This window comes from Eleutherodactylus coqui, chromosome 3 (genome assembly GCF_035609145.1).
Source record: "Eleutherodactylus coqui strain aEleCoq1 chromosome 3, aEleCoq1.hap1, whole genome shotgun sequence".
NCBI lineage: Eukaryota > Metazoa > Chordata > Amphibia > Anura > Eleutherodactylidae > Eleutherodactylus > Eleutherodactylus coqui.
The window spans coordinates 149,570,468-149,582,630 of NC_089839.1; the positions used below are offsets into that span (position 1 = coordinate 149,570,468).

The 12,163-nt window shown below is 48.9% G+C and overlaps 1 protein-coding gene across 1 annotated transcript in view; it reads left to right on the top strand.

Annotated features, from left to right (window-relative positions):
* Positions 1–330: 330 nt before the first annotated feature.
* CHL1 (cell adhesion molecule L1 like) overlaps positions 331–12,163 on the top strand; it is a 167,930-nt gene continuing 156,097 nt past the window's right edge. The window contains exon 1 of the mRNA XM_066596312.1: positions 331–348. The gene's annotated coding sequence lies outside the window, so the exon portion shown is untranslated. The remainder of the gene's footprint in view (positions 349–12,163) is intronic.

Genomic DNA, 12,163 nt, shown 5'->3' on the forward strand with positions numbered 1-12,163 from the left:
CTCAAAGCCTTCTATTTATTCATCTTTAATTTCTTTTTACTGTCACTTTCTTGATTAATGCTCCGATTTTCTCTTTTCTCACACCCCTCCCCAGGGTTATTTGTAGTGGGGGTCTCCCTTCCCCACATAGTCGCAGTGTTGCTGCAGTTGCTATGACTCCTGTCTGTGCTAACAGACATCTGGATTCTGGTCACGATCTTCTCCAATGCTTTGTGTGGAGTCTGATTGATTTAGGAAGCAGGACGGGGGAGGATTGGGGTTGTACTGTGCTCCACTTCAGGGGAATATTGGTTTTTTTTTTTAAGCATAAGGACCTTGAGATGAGCTGGGGAATCCAATGCTGGGGAGGTGAGTAAAATCTACTGCAACAGCAGGGGGGATTACTTATGGAAGAACTCTAATTTATTGGGATGATAGAAATATAAGCATTTGGAGGGTAAAGCTCCTGTGGATATAATGTATCATTTTATATTGCTGCTCCGCAGGTGCATAGAGGGAAGCTGTGTGCCTACAGTATGCAGAATGCAACTATTTCTGTAGCCTAAACTTATTGGAAATCGATAACTTGTAATCAGTGACAGTTTTCCAGCTTTTGCAAGAACTTCAAGTGTCATTAATTCTCTGCAGACCACAGACATCAATAATAGATGAGTTGCAGACATCGGGCATCATCAGCAACATGTGTCTTTGTAGGTACCATAAGGAGCGCTATCATTGAGCATGACTACTTACCATATGAAAGCTATTCGCTGGGGTTTGTAGTTCCCCGATAGCTGCTTTCTTTATATCGTAGGACACTTATTAATCAGTTGCTTAGGTTCGAATGGCTTTTCTTTGACAACTCTTACTATGTGAATCTGCGTATATTCCGCTCTGCTGTAAGTGATACAGGAGAGAGAAGGATGATTTGTGATATGTGTATTAGCGGCAGAAGTCATTTATTGTACGGTTGATCATACCGGATCTGGAGTTTCCTTCCATTCATGTCAAAGTAACCTAGAAATGTGCAGTCTTGTTCGCTGCTACTATAATAAGCCAGGCACATTTGCCTGTACAGTACAGAAGTAGTCTATAGACTTGTACTGGGCAAATTGGCAGTTGGGAGCCAGTGAAGAGGTCAGGGGAAATTTTAAGAGCTCCTGCTAAGACCACTTAGTACAAGCCTGAAAGCATCAGTTTGCTACATGTGTTGGTTGGACAGAAGTGACGGCTTGAATGCATGTCAATGGGCTGTTTCTGTAGCAGATGGATCTCTGCCAACCCCATTCATGTGAATAGGGCAGTCAGCAAGATTTCTGCAACAAGTCTGCTGCCTGAGAATATACCCGAAAAGTGGAATCGCATTCAGGGCTCATTCACATGGGTGTATGCACAACTGCGCACATCTCGTCGTTTTTGCACGCATGTCTGCTTATTTTACTGTACTTGTCCCACGAAGGCTCATTTTCTTGTGCGAGAGACACAACCACTCCCCAATTTAATTGTCTGTTTTAGTCTAGAGTTCCAGATGTGTTTTTTCTCTCCAGTCGAATTGTACAGCAGATCATGCATCTCCTTGCGTATTGCGCACGCATTTGCACACCCCCCCATAGACTTCTATGAGGACCCATAATGCGCACAAAAATAGAACATGCTATGTTTTTGGTTTTTTTCGTGCACTCAAAATATGGAGGTGTGAACTTAGGGCTTCTTCACAAGGCTGTATTTGCGTGTTTTTGCGCAAGGAAAATTTGTGCACATTAAACAGAGAATAGAACCCAATGATCTCAATAAGTTCGCTCTCATAAGCGCGTTTTGCAGACACATTTCATTTAAAATAGGTCCTGATCTATTTCCCTGCGTTTTGCGCAGCAATGGCCCATAGAAGTCTATGGGAGGTATGCAAATACGCAAGGGGAAGGATGAAACACTGCACAAAATACAGAGAAAAGAAGACAAGTGGACTTTATTAGGCTTAAATAGCCAATCAATTTCACAGAAAGGGAGTGTAATGCACCATGTGAGCTGGTGTCCTGCACGCAAATATTTACAGTAATTTGCATTGACACGCATGCAACAGGCTGATTACGTGGCTCTGAAAACATTGTTCATGCACAAATATGCTGCATGGCAGCGAACAGTCGTCAGGTTCAGATGTGTTCTATTTTTCACTAAATTGTGCACTTTTTGCGCACACAGGGCCAATTTCCACGTTTCGATGGATTTAATACTATTTAAGCCTGATGAGTCCCAGCTAAAAAGTTTTCCCCGCATTTTGCGCAGTGTCACAGCCTTCCCCTCGTGTATTTCTGCACCTCCAATGGACTTCTATGCGACTTTTGCTGCGCACAACGCAGGAAAATAAAGCAGGTCTTGCTTTTTACCGCATGCAAAACGCGTTAATGACAGCGAACTGATTAAAATAAGTTCTATTTTTTGTGTTTAGCATGTGAATATTCCCTGCGCACAAATACCCGCGCTAACACAGTTGTGTGAAGAAGCCTTCCACAGTGAAAGTCTACAGCTTTTCTGCACCGACTAGAGCATGCTTGAATTTCAAAATCCACATGCAGAGAGACTTTACATGGGCCATACATGCTGTGCAAATTCTGCAGCCTTTAGGGCTCCCACACACGGGTACATTTGCGCGTGCATCTGTGCCCATGTGTGGGAGCCCTAAATACGCAGCGAACAGAACCCATTGTCTTCACATCGTGTTTTTTTTTTTTTACATGCGGAAAAAAACGCGACTTGCTCTATTTTGGTGCGCTTTGTGGAACCAAGGCCCTTGTTTGCACGAAATCATGCATGGAAAATCGAAAACATCAGGGACTAACTAGACTGGCCCACCTATCTAATTGGTTGGCCCGCCTCTACCTGATCGGTTGGCCCACTGATTAAGTCGACTGTCCTGTCTACCCAAACATGGCGCTGCCGTGACCACGCCAATGTGAGTGGTCTTGGCAGCGCAAAAAAGTACAGTAAAAAGCACTGCTACGGGTATGATAGCATGTGGCCACCCTCTGCATATGGTATCTTGAGCATATATGCGCTTACACCCATGTGTGGCTGCCCTTAAGGCTGCATATACAACAGCAATTTGGAGCGAAGTGACAGTGCTACAAATCACATGTATGTAGAGCCCATGCTTTCCTATGGGTTCTTCCACACAAGTGATGTTTTGTAGGCTGCAACATGGCGAGACTACAAAATCGCGGCATTTGCTATGTTTTGTAGCCCGTGTTTCCCAATGCAGCCTCCTTGTTTATTGCATTGCAAGAACTTGTGAGTTTTCATGCTATGTGATTTTAACATTAAAAAGTCATATTATGCCTTCTTTACAAGCGTGACAAAGTCGCGCGATTTTCACACATTGTGACAATGGTGCAAATCACATGTATATGAAGCCCATGCTTTCCTATGGTTCCCTTTACATTTGTGATGTTTTGTAGCTTGCAACATTGCAAGGCAAAGGATTTCCTAATTTCAAAGTTGCATTGCACCGCACGGAAATCATGTTTTCGTACAATGCAACAGAAAGGAAGGCTCCATAGGGAAACATGCGCTACAAAACCTCGCAAGTTGTGTGCATATTGCGAAACCTGCAAGGTTTTTGACTCGCAATGTCGCATGCTACAAAACATTGCAAATGTGAAGAAACCCATAGGAAAGCATGGGCATCATGTACATGCAATTTGTATCATTGTCGCAAGGTGTGAAAATTGTGCGACTTTTTCCCACCAAATTTGTGTTTACTTCACCTCTTGCCCTGCTCTGGGTGGTTTTGGGAGCATGCTGGTAACAGCAGCTGAGTGGCTCAAACCCCTGACCAATGGAACCTTGTTGCTCGGGCAGATGTTTACTTCTACCTGGCAGCATCTGTGTCATATTACCTCCGCTTAACATCTGTCTCTACATGTTTTATTGAAATATGATTTATAATCCCATGTAATGTACCTTTTTAACACGATTGTCAATGGGACTTACTAATGTTAAAAAAGTATCGCAAGTTTGTACTTTGCGTTTTTTGTGTGATGCATTTTTAACATTGTCAGAAAGTCCCATTGACAATCGCGTTAAAAAAACGCAGCGATATCGAGAGCCCTTAAACAGATGGGCGTGTTTTTGTCCCATTATGTTGCCGTGAAAATCATGGCCACACAACGGGATGAGACAAAAACATTGATTTCAATGGTTTCAGCTCCACTATTAGGATTCTCACATGTTAATACTACATGCGAGAAAAATAGGGCAGGACCAATCTTCCAGCTTTTTTCTAAACTCAAACGGATTTTGAATAATCACTAAAAAAGAAAAATGGTTCATGTGCTACTACGCCCTTGAGCTTAAGCCGTTCGGGTAGTTTCACAAAAGTGAGAAAATTGTGCAATTTTTGCGTGATGTGAGATTCAGTAAAAAAGCAGATTATGAAACCAACGATTTACAATGATTTCCTTCCAATTAGCGATATTTACACTAATGCGATGTTACGAGAGAAAAAATCTGGCATGCTCGAATTTTCTGCGATGTGCTTTTTTTTTTTTTTTTTAAATCTCCCACGTTTCCCTATGGAGCCTCCTTTTTATTGCATTACAATGCAACAAACTTGTGTTGCGATGCAATTTTAACATTAAAAAGTCCTATTGACTTTTGTGCTAAAAAATCCTGGCAAAATCGCATGAAAAAAAAGGCGCAAGAAAATCGCAAGTGGCAGCGATGTTTTTGTGAGGAAAAAGCTGCACTAACACAATAGCAGGAAAGGAATGCAATTTTGCTGTGATTTTCTTGCTGCAAAATCGTGATCACCCATGTGAAACTAGCCTGGGGCCAGGGGTGTAACTATAGAGGATGCAGGGGATGTGGTTGCACCCGGGCCCAGGAGCCTTAGGGGGCCCATAAGGCCTCTCTTCTCCATATAGGGAGCCCAGTACAATGAGTAAAGCATTATAGTTGGGGGCCCCGTTCCAGGTTTTGCATTGGGGCCCAGGAGTTTCAAGTTACGCCTCTGCCTGGTGCCACACCTAGTAGCTCCACACTGGTGCCACCTTGTAGATATTCCGCACAACTATACACATATAATAGTGTAGGTGAAATAGTAGTCGCCGCACATAAAGAGTGCATCATTGTGCCCGCAACTTAGGGCGGTTTCCGACAAGTGTATTTGCAATTGTGCTTGTCTCAGCGCACCGTATTTGCGCAGTGAATGAAGTTGATTTGCCTGTGTGTAGGCACATTGCACTGTTCCTTCTTTTGCATACGCCAGGCCTGTGAGGCGCAAAAATCTCTCTAGAATATGAACCCAATTCTTTTGAATGGAGTCATACACATGAGCGATTTTTGTAAAAATGTGCCGTAAATGCGCACACACTCAGGTGAATCCTACCTAAGGTGCAGTTTAGGGCTTAAACAGACAAACGTGTTTGCTCATGTTTTTACACGCATGAAACTCACGCCCCTAAAACATGACAAAGCAAAGCCATTGGGTTAGTTCTCATGAGCATGTTTCTCACATGCAAATCTTGTGTGCAAGGAAAGATAGAACTGCGTGTTATGCCAAAAGCTGCCATAGATGTCTATGGCCGCCTGCAGACGGGCAGGTCGGATCTGGCGGCGAGGATGCTCGCCGCGGGACCCGAGCGCCTGCAGGGACCAGCGCGTACTCACCCGCTGGCTCCGGCTGTTCGATGTGCCGGCGCGCGCAGACCGGTGCCGGTGGCGGGTGAGTGACATTTCTGTGCGGGGCTCTGCGAGCATGCCGCCGTTTGTTAACGCAATCCTATGCAGGCTTTCAGCGGTCGAAACTCCGCGGGAAATCCCGCCGTGGAATTTCCGCTCATGTGCAGGCAGCCTATGGCAGGTTAAAAACCCAAGAGGGAGGGAGTAACACTGCGGACAGCTGGCCCTTAATAGGCTTTAAGGGCTCCTTCATACAGGCGATTTTTCTCACGCAAAATCACTCGTCCAAACCTATCCAAAAGAACCTGTTGGTTCAATGAGTTCCCTCACATGGAGGGTTTTTGTGCCCACATTTCTATTGGGCAATAAAAAATATGTGACATGCTCTATTTTTATGCGGATTTTCACACCAGAGGCTCAATAGGAGTCTGTGGGGGTGCACACCCCGTCTGCTTGAAATTGCGCACTGAACAGCGAATTTCATGGCAAAGATCGATTACACCTGGGACTAAGTAGGGTGTCCAGCCTACTAATTAGCCTGCCCCGCCTGTTCAAACACGGGTGCCTCCTGCACCGATGTGAACGGGTCCTGCAGTGGAAAAAAGTACTGTAAAGAACGTGGATCTGCTCGTGAAAAGACGTGATGGCTCTCCATTCAGAGCGCAATTACGTCACGCTCTCGTGAGCGTTAAAACATTACACTCATCTGCAGGAGCCCTAAATTACCATTCTACTCCATGGAAATTGGGTATCACACGTGTGTGTGAACTGGCATTTTGGGCGCAAAAGTTAGATTACTATGCGCTGACGCACATGTATCAGCCTGATTATTGCCATCTCCAAACCTAGTGCAGTGTCTGAGCGGAGGCAGGCCATTGTGAGGTAGACCACAGGGAAAAAACAAGATGGAAGTCACGGATGGCTCTGCGATCCCTCCAGGTTGGGGCTAAATATGGCCTAGCTCGGTCGCGGACAGTGGAAATGGCAAGATAACAGCAGTAATTGTTCATAAAATGTGTGTCAGCTGACACCAGTACTGTTTGGGGGGTGAATTCGGGTTGTTAGTATCGAAATAACTGACACCAATCCATGTAGCTTTGATGGTAAACCGAAGATACACAGTTTGCTCAACACTTCTCAACACAACTTGAATTTTACAGTTTACAGTTTGCACAGTCACAGTAAGCACTGACTTAAACGGTGCTCCAAGAGTAGAATACCACACACAATTCTTTTCAACCCTCTCTCTCTGAAGGTTACTGAGGATGAATCCCGCCAGTTGTGAGGGGGTTTTCTCCAACGGTTTATTTAGTGGAAGTGTGAAGTGACTAGGACAATGCCGCCTGCACTTCCACTGACTTTGCATACGCAAGGGCACATTAAACTCACTGTTGTGTAGACTGTACTCTGGTCTTTTTCTCCACACTGTGCTTGTTTAGGTAGCTTCTACTCCCACTCTCCACTCCGGTAGCGTGTTAATTGCTGCAGCACTGCTCTACACCTCCTCTCTCTTCCACCTCCCGACGATGACTCCTCCTGACTCCTCCTTCACTTCCTGCTGCTTTCCCGCACTTTCCTCTCACTTTTTGTCTCCCTCTGCTCATTTTCCCGGGCTTGCCTCAACTCCTACCCCTCTACCAATCAGAGAATTCTAGGGCAAGCAGCCAATCCAGAGCAAGCTGTTGCCGAATATTGCAGAATAGATTAAGCCCTTAAATTATGGGAAAGACAGGGTCTCTCTCCTGGACGATACCCTCTATGTCTCCGCAGGAGCTCATAGACGGATATTGAGGACTTCAAAGTGCGTGACTACGCTGTAGTACCCACCGAGTCACTACACTAATTCGTGCACAAATAACCTCAGTTGCGGAATGCGTATTTATGCATATGTTCATCTTTAGAGATGAGCGAGCACCAAAATGCTCGGGTGCTCGTTACTCGGGACAAAATTTTCGCGATGCTCAAGGGTTCGTTTCGAGTAATGAACCCCATTGAAGTCAATGGGCGACCCGAGCATTTTTGTATATCGCCGATGCTCGCAAAGGTTTTCATTTGTGAAAATCTGGGCAATTCAAGAAAGTGATGGGAACGACACAGCAACGGATAGGGCAGGCGAGGGGCTACATGTTGGGCTGCATCTCAAGTTCCCAGGTCCCACTATTAAGCCACAATAGCGGCAAGAGTGGGCCCCCCCCCTCCCAACAACTTTTACTTCTGAAAAGCCCTCATTAGCAATGCATACCTTAGCTAAGCACCACACTACCTCCAACAAAGCACAATCACTGCCTGCATGACACTCCGCTGCCACATCTCCTGGGTTACATGCTGCCCAACCCCCCGCACGACCCAGTGCCCACATCGCACACCAAATTGTCCCTGCGCAGCCTTCAGCGGCCCCATGCCACGCCACACTCATGTCTATTTATAAGTGCGTCTGCCATGAGGAGGAACCGCAGGCACACACTGCAGAGGGTTGGCACGGCTAGGCAGCGACCCTCTTTAAAAGGGGCAGGGCGATACCCCACAATGCTGTACAGAAGCAATGAGAAATATAATCCTGTGCCACCGCCATCAGGAGCTGCACACGTGGGCATAGCAATAGGGAACCTATATGCCACACACTATTCATTCTGTCAAGGTGTCTGCATGCCCCAGTCAGACCGCGGTTTTTTATAAATAGTCACAGGCAGGTACAACTGGGAATCCCCAACTCCGCAATGGGAATTCCGTGTGCACCCACAGCATGGGTGGCTCCCTGGAACCCACCCGCTGTACATAAATGTATCCCATTGCAGTGCCCTGGACAGCAGAGCTAACGTCAGATTAAATGCAGGTGGGCTTCGGCCCAAACTGCATGCCCCAGTCAGACTGGGGTTCTTTAGAAGTGGACACATGTAGTTACAACTCCGTGTGGACCGACAGCATGGGTGGCTCCCTGGAACCCACCGGCGGTACATAAATATATCCCATTGCAGTGCGCAGCACAGCTGATGTAACGTCAGCTGTAATGCAGGTGGGCAAAAAATTAATTGGATTACACTGTAGGCGAGGGCCCCAAAAAATTGGTGTACCAACAGTACTAATGTACGTCAGAAAAATTGCCCATGCCCAACCAAGAGGGCAGGTGAAACCCATTAATCGCTTTGGTTAATGTGGCTTAATTTGTAACTAGGCCTGGAGGCAGCCCAGTTAAAATAAAAATTGGTTCAGGTGAAAGTTTCAACGCTTTAATGAGCATTGAAACGTATAAAAATTGTTAACAAAAATTATATGACTGAGCCTTGTGGGCCTAAGAAAAATTGCCCGTTCGGTGTGATTACGTCAGGTTTCAGGAGGAGGAGCAGGAGGAGGAGGATGAATATTATACACAGATTGATGAAGCTAAAAGGTCCACGTTTTTGATGGTGATAGAGAACAATGCTTCCATCCGCGGGTGCAGCCTACGTATTGGTTAGGTATCGCTGCTGTCCGCTGGTGGAGAAGAGAAGTCTGGGGAAATCCAGGCTTTGTTCATCTTGATGAGTGTAAGCCTGTCGGCACTGTCGGTTGACAGGCGGGTACGCTTATCTGTGATGATTCCCCCAGCCGCACTAAACACCCTCTCTGACAAGACGCTAGCCACAGGACAAGCAAGCACCTCCAGGGCATACAGCGCGAGTTCAGGCCACGTGTCCAGCTTCGACACCCAGTAGTTGTAGGGGGCAGAGGCGTCACGGAGGACGGTCGTGCGATCGGCTACGTACTCCCTCACCATCCTTTTACAGTGCTCCCGCCGACTCAGCCTTGACTGGGGAGCGGTGACACAGTCTTGCTGGGGAGCCAGAAAGCTGTCAAAGGCCTTAGAGAGTGTTCCCCTGCCTGTGCTGTACATGCTGCCTGATCTCTGCGCCTCCCCTGCTACCTGGCCCTCGGAACTGCGCCTTCGGCCACTAGCGCTGTCGGATGGGAATTTTACCATCAGTTTGTCCGCCAGGGTCCTGTGGTATAGCATCACTCTCGAACCCCTTTCCTCTTCGGGTATGAGAGTGGAAAGGTTCTCCTTATACCGTGGGTCGAGCAGTGTGTACACCCAGTAATCCGTAGTGGCCAGAATGCGTGTAACGCGAGGGTCACGAGAAAGGCATCCTAACATGAAGTCAGCCATGTGTGCCAGGGTAGATGTACACAACACCTGGCTGTCCTCACTAGGAAGATCACTTTCAGGATCCTCCTCTTCCTCCTCCTCAGGCCATACACGCTGGAAGGATGACAGGCAAGCAGCATGGGTACCCTCAGCAGTGGGCCAAGCTGTCTCTTCCCCCTCCTCCTCATCCTCCTCATGCTCCTCCTCCTCCTCCTCAACGCGCTGAGATATAGACAGGAGGGTGCTCTGACTATCCAGCGACATACTGTTTTCCCCCGCCTCTGTTTCCGAGCGCAAAGCGTCTGCCTTTATGCTTTGCAGGGAACTTCCCAAGAGGCATAGCAGAGGAATGGTGACGCTAATGATTGCAGCATCGCCGCTCACCATCTGGGTAGACTCCTCAAAGTTTCCAAGGACCTGGCAGATGTCTGCCAACCAGGCCCACTCTTCTGTAAAGAATTGAGGAGCCTGACTCCCACTGCGCCGCCCATGTTGGAGTTGGTATTCCACTATAGCTCTACGCTGCTCATAGAGCCTGGCCAACATGTGGAGCGTAGAGTTCCACCGTGTGTGCACGTCGCACAGCAGTCGGTGCACTGGCAGATGAAACCGATGTTGCAGGGTGCGCAGGGTGGCAACGTCCGTGTGGGACTTGCGGAAATGTGCGCAGAGCCGGCGCACCTTTCCGAGCAGGTCTGACAAGCGTGGGTAGCTTTTCATAAAGCGCTGAACCACCAAATTAAAGACGTGGGCCAGGCATGGCACGTGCGTGAGGCTGCCGAGCTGCAGAGCCGCCACCAGGTTACGGCCGTTGTCACACACGACCATGCCCGGTTGGAGGCTCAGCGGCGAAAGCCAGCGGTCGGTCTGCTCTGTCAGACCCTGCAGCAATTTGTGGGCCGTGTGCCTCTTATCTCCTAAGCTGAGTAGTTTCAGCACGGCCTGCTGACGCTTGCCCACCGCTGTGCTGCCGTGCCGCGCGACACCGACTGCTGGCAACGTGCTGCTGCTGACACATCTTGATTGCGAGACAGAGGTTGCATAGGAGGAGGAGGAGGGTGGTTTAGTGGAGGAAGCATACACCGCCGCAGATACCACCACCGAGCTGGGGCCCGCAATTCTGGGGGTGGGTAGGACGTGAGCGGTCCCAGGCTCTGACTCTGTCCCAGCCTCCACTAAATTCACCCAATGTGCGGTCAGGGAGATATAGTGGCCCTGCCCGCCTGTGCTTGTCCACGTGTCCTTTGTGAAGTGGACCTTGGCAGTAACCGCGTTGGTGAGGGCGCGTACAATGTTGCGGGAGACGTGGTCGTGCAGGGCTGGGACGGCACATCGGGAAAAGTAGTGGCGACTGGGAACTGAGTAGCGCTGGGCCGCCGCCGCCATCATACTTTTGAAAGACTCCGTTTCCACAACCCTATACGGCAGCATCTCCAGGCTGATAAAGTTGGCTATGTGCACGTTTAACGCTTGAGCGTGCGGGTGCGTGGCGGCGTACTTGCGCTTGCGCTCCAACACTTGCGCTAGCGACGGCTGGACGGTGCGCTGACAGACATTGGTGGATGGGGCCGAGAACAGCGGAGGTGTGGGTGTGGGTGCAGGCCAGAAGACAGTAGTGCCTGTGCCCTGAGAGGGGGGTTGGATCTCAGTGGCAGGTTGGGGCACAGGGGGAGAGGCAGCGGTGCAAACCGGAGGCGGTGAACGGCCTTCGTCCCACCTTGTGGGGTGCTTGGCCATCATATGTCTGCGCATGCTGGTGGTGGTGAGGCTGGTGGTGGTGGCTCCCCGGCTGATCTTGGCGCGACACAGGTTGCACACCACTGTTCGTCGTTCGTCTGCACTCTCAGTGAAAAACTGCCAGACCTTTGAGCACCTCGGCCTCTGCAGGGTGGCATGGCGCGAGGGGGCGCTTTGGGAAACAGTTGGTGGATTATTCGGTCTGGCCCTGCCTCTACCCGTGGACACCGCACTGCCTCTTGCAACCTGCCCTGCTGCTGCCCTTGCCTCCCCCTCTGAAGACCTGTCCTCAGTAGGCGTAGCAAACCAGGTGGGGTCAGTCACCTCATCATCCTGCTGCTCTTCCTCCAAATCCTCTGTGCGCTCCTCCCTCGGACTTACTGCCCTTACTACTACCTCACTGATAGACAACTGTGTCTCATCGTCATCGTCCTCCTCACCCACTGAAAGGTCTTGAGACAGTTGCCGGAAGTCCCCAGCCTCATCCCTCGGACCCCGGGAACTTTCAAAAGGTTGGGCATCGGTCACGACAAACTCCTCCAGTGGGAGAGGATTCGGAACCCTTGCTGCCCATTCTGGGCAGGGGCCCGGGAACAGTTCCTGGGAGTCTGCCTGCTCCTCAGAATGTGTCATTTTCATGGAGTGAGG